This window comes from Cherax quadricarinatus, chromosome 51 (genome assembly GCF_038502225.1).
Source record: "Cherax quadricarinatus isolate ZL_2023a chromosome 51, ASM3850222v1, whole genome shotgun sequence".
Lineage (NCBI taxonomy): Eukaryota > Metazoa > Arthropoda > Malacostraca > Decapoda > Parastacidae > Cherax > Cherax quadricarinatus.
The window spans coordinates 4228751-4236250 of NC_091342.1; the positions used below are offsets into that span (position 1 = coordinate 4228751).

The window sequence follows — 7500 nt, forward strand, 5'->3', positions numbered from 1 at the left end:
AAAACTTGATCATATTGTTTTATGTTTGAAGGTTTAGTTATCTTCAGTTGCACAGTATGTGCAACTTCCGGTCAATTACTCAACTTCCGGTGTACAAATTGCGATCTATAAGTAATTTGTGTGTGTGTGTGTGTATGTGTGTACTCACCTATTTGTACTCACCTATTTGTGGTTGCAGGGGTCGAGTCATAGCTCCTGGCCCCGCCTCTTCGCTGATTGCTACTAGGTCCTCTCTCTCCCTGCCCCATGAGCTCTATCATACCTCGCCTTAAAACTATGTATGGTTCCCGCCTCCACTACGTCACTTTCTAGGCTATTCCACGGCCTGACTACTCTATGACTGAAGAAATACTTCCTAACATCCCTTTGATTCATCTGAGTCTTCAACTTCCAATTGTGACCTCTTGTGTCTGTGTCCCATCTCTGGAACATCCCGTCTTTGTCCACCTAGTCTATTCCGCACAGTATTTTATATGTCGTTATCATGTCTCCCCTGACCCTACTGTCCTCCAGTGTCGTCAGGCCGATTTCCCTCAACCTTTCTTCGTAGGACAATCCCCGTAGCTCTGGGACTAGTCTTGTTGCAAACCTTTGCACTTTCTCTAATTTCTTGACGTACTTGAGTAGGTGTGGATTCCAAACTGGTGCTGCATACTCCAGTATGGGCCTGACGTAAATGGTATACAGGGTCTTGAACGACTCCTTACTGAGGTATCGGAACGCTATCCGTAGGTTTGCCAGGCGCCCGTATGCTGCAGCAGTTATCTGATTTATGTGCGCCTCAGGAGATATGCTCGGTGTTATACTCACCCCCAGATCTTTTTTCTTGAGTGAGGTTTGCAGTCTTTGGCCATCTAAACTATATTGTGTCTGCGGTCTTCTTCGCCCTTCCCCAATCTTCATGACTTTGCACTTGGCAGGGTTAAACTCAATGAGCCAGTTGCTGGACCAGGCTTGCAGCCTGTCCAGGTCTCTTTGTAGTCCTGCCTGATCCTCATCCGATTTGATTCTTCTCATTAACTTCACATCATTCTGAGTGTGTATGTGTGTGTGTGTGTGTGTGTGTGTGTGTGTGTGTGTGTGTGTGTGTGTGTGTGTGTGTGTGTGTGTGTGTGTGTGTGTTTTGTGTGTGTGTTGTGTGTTTGTGTGTATGTGTGTGTATGTGTGTGTGTGTGTGTGTGTGTGTGTGTGTGTGTGTGTGTGTGTGTGTGTGTGTGTGTGTGTGTGTGTTGTGTGTGTGTGTGTGTGTGTGTGTGTGTGTGTGTGTGTGTGTGTGTGTGTGTGTGTGTGTGTGTGTGTGTGTGTGTGTGTGTGTGTGTGTGTGTGTGTGTGTGTGTGTGTGTGTGTGTGTGTGCTCACCTAGTTGTACTCACCTAGTTGAGGTTGCACGGGTCGAGTCCAAGCTCCTGGTCCCGCCTCTTCACTGGTCGCTACAAGGTTACTCTCCCTGAACCGTGAGCTTTATCATACCTATGCTTAAAGCTATGTATGGATCCTGCCTCCACTACATCGCTTCCCAAACTATTCCACTTCCTGACTACTCTGTGGCTGAAGAAATACTTCCTAACATCCCTGTGATTCATCTGTGTCTTCAACTTCCAACTGTGTCCCCTTGTCACTGTGTCCAGTCTCTGGAACATTCTGTCTCTGTCCACCTTGTCAATTCCTCTCAGTATTTTGTAAGTCGTTATCATGTCCCCCCTATCTCTCCTGTCCTCCAGTGTCGTCAGGTTGATTTCCCTTAACCTCTCCTCGTAGGACATGCCTCTTAGCTCTGGGACTAGTCTTGTTGCAAACCTTTGCACTTTCTCTAGTTACTTTACATGCTTGGCTAGGTGTGTGTGTGTGTCTGTGTGTGTGCAAGAATATATGTATATATATATATATATATATATATATATATATATATATATATATATATATATATATATATATATATATTTATATATATATATATGCATATATATATATACGTAGTTGCGTTGGGGTGTTGAGTCTCAGCTGCTGGTCCCGCTTGTATCATGATCGTATGTATTGTTGCTTCCTTGAATTCTCTGGCCCTATCGTACCGACTCTTGGAGCTGTGTATGGAGTCTGCCTTCACCACCTCCACGTCTGGCCACTAATTTACCAGTTTGAAGGCTGAAGAAGTATTTCCTAATATCCTTCTGGCTCACAGGTGATGATGTACAGAGGAATTGCAATCTCAACAACAAAGGGAAAACTGATAGGCTAGCAAACCAACACGCCATATGTGCTAACTAACCATAGGTACTAACTAACCATTGGGACTAACTACATAGTATCTTTGCTCACACAACGCAACTCTGGCAAGAGTTGTGAGGTTCGTGCAGTAGACAAGCTTCAAACCTAACAAACCACACGTCACAACCTTAATTAGATCCGCTCGTTACACCTTGTTAACCTAACAACCTTGCTGGCCAATTAAGGCAATTTAGTGTAGACGACATGCACATATTTGTAGCAGAGTATTTGTTCTTGTTATTAACGTAAGTGTAGTGAGAGAGGGAGAGGTTAATTAACACGACTGCTGCTGTTGCTGTTGCTGTTGCTGCTGTTGTTGCTGCTGCTACTGTTGCTGCTGTTGCTGCTGTTGCTGCTGTTGCTGCTGTTGCTGCTGTTGCTGCTGTTGCTGCTGTTGCTGCTGTTGCTGCTGGCCCCGTCAGTAAACTTAACGTCTGCTGAAGTGGTCAGGTTAACTGTCCTTATCTCTCTCTCTCTACCTTTGTTATATCTCTCTTCCTGTCTATCTACAACTTTTATCTCTCTTTCTGTCTGTCTACAATCTTTCTTATTTCTTCCTGTATAATCGCCTATTTCCACTTGCCTATTTGTGGTTGCAGGGGTCGATTCACAGCTCCTGGCCCTGCCTCTTCCATGGTCGCTACTAGGTCCACTCTACCCCTGATTCATTAGCTTTACTGTATGTGTGTGTGTGCGTGTGTGTGTGTGTGTGTGTGTGTGTGTGTGTGTGTGTGTGTGTGTGTGTGTGTGTGTGTGTGTGTGTGTGTGTGTGTGTGTGTGTGTGTGTGTGTGTGTGTGGCAAGGGTTGCCCATTCTCCTCCTCCACCAAACTCTCCATTATCATTCATTCTCTTCGCACAAAAATCATTCGTTTCTCTTTCTTCCTGTCTATATATATCCTAATATTTTTTTGTTTTCTCCCTACAACATAGTCATGGCCTCTGTTGGTCTAATGGATACATAAGGTGGCATGTACCTCGAGGCTAGAGGAGCACGGGAGTGCCAGAGAGCTTGAGTGTCTTAATGGATGATCTCCCTCAGGGTGGTACCGCAGGGAACTATCTTTCCTCCCTGGCTGTTTAACAAGGGCCTTCACCCTCTCTTACCGTAGAGTCGAAGCTCCCTTGGGCGATGCTGGGACTGATAACCCACTCGTGTGCTCGCTAATAGGACTAAATGCTTATAGCTTATCTCCTTAATACGCCGATAAAGGCGTGTTTACAATGAATTTTCAATTATAGGGCCATGTGAGATGTCAGTTTTCATCATGGTCGAGGAGTGCTTGGTGCGGAGGACCGTGAGGCTGCCTTTCACTGCCTCTCACCGCTCCCAGCAGTGATGTGCTCCCTGATGATTGCTGGAGAAGGGTGGAGAGGTGGCAGGTAAGAGGAAGGAGGCATGAGAGAGGGGATGAGAGGTGAAAGAATGGATGAGCAGGAGAAAAAGAGTTAGGAAGTACATCTGTAAGAACGCTGGGGAATGTAAATTGGTCGGTGGAGGAGAGAGGAGTGGAGGAAACTGGAGCTTTAAGAATGGAGGGGGAGGAGAAGTGGAGGAAGGAAGGGAAGGAGGAGGAGAGGAGAGGGTGGAGGTAATAGCAACCGAACAAGTGGTAAACCAGATAAAGGTAAACCGACCCCCATAAACCGACCCCCCCCCACAAACCGACCACACAAACCGAATGTTAAACCAAATAACTGACTGATCTTTCAAAGGAAGGAGAAAAATACCAGGAAAATCCTGAGAATTAACCAACCAGCAAGACTGAACCAGACTTGTCCAACCCTAGTCTTCCCACTCTTTCCCACTCACCCCCCACTTCCACTTTCCCACTCACCCCCCTCCAACTTTCCAACTCATCCTTCACTCCCACTTTCCCACTCACCCCCACTCCCACTTTCCCACTCACCCCCATTCCCACTTTCCCACTCACCCTCCACTCCCACTTACTGCTGGCCGCACGCAGTGCGGCCAGCAGTAACAGCCTAGTTGATCAGGCCCTGATCCATCGGGAAGCCTGGTCATGGATCGGGTCGCGGGGGCGTTGATCCCCGGAATGACCTCCAGGTAATCCAGGTAACCCCCCATTCCCACTTTCCCACTCACTTCCCCCACTCCCACTTTCCCCGCTCACCCCCACCTTCATTCCCAATCAAGGATCGTCAGAAAGATGTGGGTTTTGAAAGGAGTCCCAACAGGAGGAGTCCCAACAGGAGGAGTCCCAACCGCAGGAGTCTCAACAGGAGGAGTCCCAATAGGAGGAGCCCCAACAGGAGGAGTCCCAACAGCAGGAGTCCCAACAGCAGGAGTCTCAACAGGATAAGTCCCAGCAACAGGAGTCCCAACAGCAGGAGTCCCAACAGGAGGCTCTCAAGATTCACTGGGGGGAGGGGGGTTTCCCTCGTTTGACTGAGTGAGAGAAGGACCATGAAGGAGGTCCTGGAGACTCTCTCTTAAGCCCTGAGTCTTGGAGTGGTCTCAAGACCACTGTGAGTCTTGGAGTGGTCGGGAAGATCAGAGGCGAGTTGTCCCAACCCTCCCCTCCCCTCTCCCCTCCTTCTTCCCCTCCCCTCTCCCCCTCCTTCTTCCCCTCCCCTCTCCCTTCCTCCTTTCCCTCCCCTCTCCCCTCCTCCTTCCCTTTCCCCCAGTCTATCTACCCATGTATCTACCGCCTCTGACATTCGCCTGTCTACTCGCCTACCCGTCTACCTTCTAAGATCTACCCTATCTCCTGCCTGTCTACCTTCCAAATCTACCCTATCGCCTGCCTGTCTACCTTCCAAATCTACCCTATCGCCTGCCTGTCTACCTTCCAAATCTACCCTATCGCCTGCCTGTCTACCTTCCAAATCTACCCTATCGCCTGCCTGTCTACCTTCCAAATCTACCCTATCGCCTCTTCTACCACCTGTGTTATCTACCAAACTACCCCCACTGTCTACAAGCATCCTCCCTACCCCCCTCTCTACATGCCTCAGTGGGACAGGTAGGGGTGGTGGGGGTATGGGAGAGGGATGGGGATCTACAGGGAGGATAGGCTGAGATAGGCTGAGATAGGCTAGACGCTGTGAACCGTGGATATGAAACACAAATGTTTACGGTAGGCCCAAATCAAGCCACGGGGACTAGGCTAGGCCTATCTACCGTCTGCTGGGGGTTGCTCTGTCTGCCGTCTTTTGTCTGTTCCCCCCCCCTTGTCTTCTGCTCTCCGTTGCCTGTTCTCCGTTGCCTGTTCTCCGTTTCCTGTTCTCCGTTGCTTGTTCTCCGTTGCTTGTTCTCCGTTGCTTGTTCTCCGCTGCCTGTTCTCCGTTGTCTGCTCTCCGCTGCCTGTTCTCTGTTGTCTGTTCTCCGCTGCCTGTTCTCCGTTGCCTGTTCTCCGTTGCCTGTTCTCCGTTGCCTGTTCTCCGCTGCCTGCTCTCCGTTGTCTGTTCTCCGCTGCCTGTTCTCCGTTGTCTGTTCTCCGCTGCCTGTTCTCCATTGCCTGTTCTCCGTTGCCTGTTCTCCGTTGCCTGTTCTCCGTTGCCTGTTCTCCGTTGCCTGTTCTCCGTTGCCTGTTCTCCGTTGCTTGTTCTCCGTTGCTTGTTCTCCGCTGCCTGTTCTCCGTTGTCTGCTCTCCGCTGCCTGTTCTCTGTTGTCTGTTCTCCGCTGCCTGTTCTCCGTTGCCTGTCCTCCGTTGCCTGTTCTCCGTTGCCTGTTCTCCGCTGCCTGTTCTCCGTTGTCTGTTCTCCGCTGCCTGTTCTCCGTTGTCTGTTCTCCGCTGCCTGTTCTCCGTTGCCTGTTCTCCGTTGCCTGTTCTCCGTTGCCTGTTCTCCGTTGCCTGTTCTCCGCTGCCTGTTCTCCGTTGTCTGTTCTCCGCTGCCTGTTCTCCGTTGTCTGTTCTCCGCTGCCTGTTCTCCGTTGCCTGTTCTCCGTTGCCTGTTCAGCTCTCCTCCGACACCTTTGATCTAAAACGATGCTCTTTGAAACTTTGATTTAGAAACGTCGACAAGAAGCTTGAATGACGCGTTGTAGAGCAAAGCTTGAATTAGAACGTTTCGCTCTGCCGTAGAGCTTTATCAAGCTCTGTTTCGCTCTGTGTAGAGCTTTATCAAGATCTGTTTCGCTCTGCGTAGAGCTTTATCAGAGCGAAACATAACTTGATACAGCTCTACACAGAGCGAAACATAACTTGATAAAGCTCTACACAGAGCGAAACATAACTTGATAAAGCTCTACACAGAGCGAAACATAACTTGATAAAGCTCTACACAGAGCGAAACATAACTTGATAAAGCTCTACACAGAGCGAAACAGAACTTGATAAAGCTCTACACAGAGCGAAACAGAACTTGATAAAACTCTACACAGAGCGAAACAGAACTTGATAAAGCTCTACACAGAGCGAAACAGAACTTGATAAAGCTCTACTCAGAGCGAAACAGAACTTGATAAAGCTCTACACAGAGCGAAACATAACTTGATAAAGCTCTACACAGAGCGAAACAGAACTTGATAAAGCTCTACACAGAGCGAAACAGAACTTGATAAAGCTCTACACAGAGCGAAACATAACTTGATAAAGCTCTACACAGAGCGAAACAGAACTTGATAAAGCTCTACACAGAGCGAAACAGAACTTGATAAAGCTCTACACAGAGCGAAACAGAACTTGATAAAGCTCTACACAGAGCGAAACAGAACTTGATAAAGCTCTACACAGAGCGAAACATAACTTGATAAAGCTCTACACAGAGCGAAACAGAACTTGATAAAGCTCTACACAGAGCGAAACAGAACTTGATAAAGCTCTACACAGAGCGAAACAGAACTTGATAAAGCTCTCTTTTATTCTCTTTTATTCTTGTGTATTCTCTTATACTTACTTGTATTTTCTTGTATTCTCATATATTCTCTTGTATTATGTGTATTCTGGTGTATTCTGTTGTATTCCGTTGTATTCTCGTGTATTCTGGTGTATTCTGTTGTATTCTCTTGTACTATCTTGTATTTTCGTGTATTCTCTTGTATTTTCTTGTATTTTTGTGTATCATGATGTATTTTCTTGTGTTCTCTTGTATTATCCTGTATTCTGTTGCATTTTCGTGTATTCTGTTGTATTCAATTGTATTTAAAAGTAAATTAAGCATCGCTTGATTAATAAAAAATAATCAACAGCGTTTGGATGATGATAATTGATCATCAATGATCAATTAACAGTCAGCGACATCTGATCAATAATTAATCTGCCGATTATTA

The 7500-nt window shown here is 47.3% G+C and overlaps 1 protein-coding gene across 1 annotated transcript in view; it reads right to left on the bottom strand.

Annotated features, from left to right (window-relative positions):
• LOC128705527 (retinal homeobox protein Rx2-like) overlaps positions 1-7500 on the bottom strand; it is a 138579-nt gene that overhangs the window by 110784 nt on the left and 20295 nt on the right. The gene's annotated exons all lie outside the window — the stretch shown is intronic.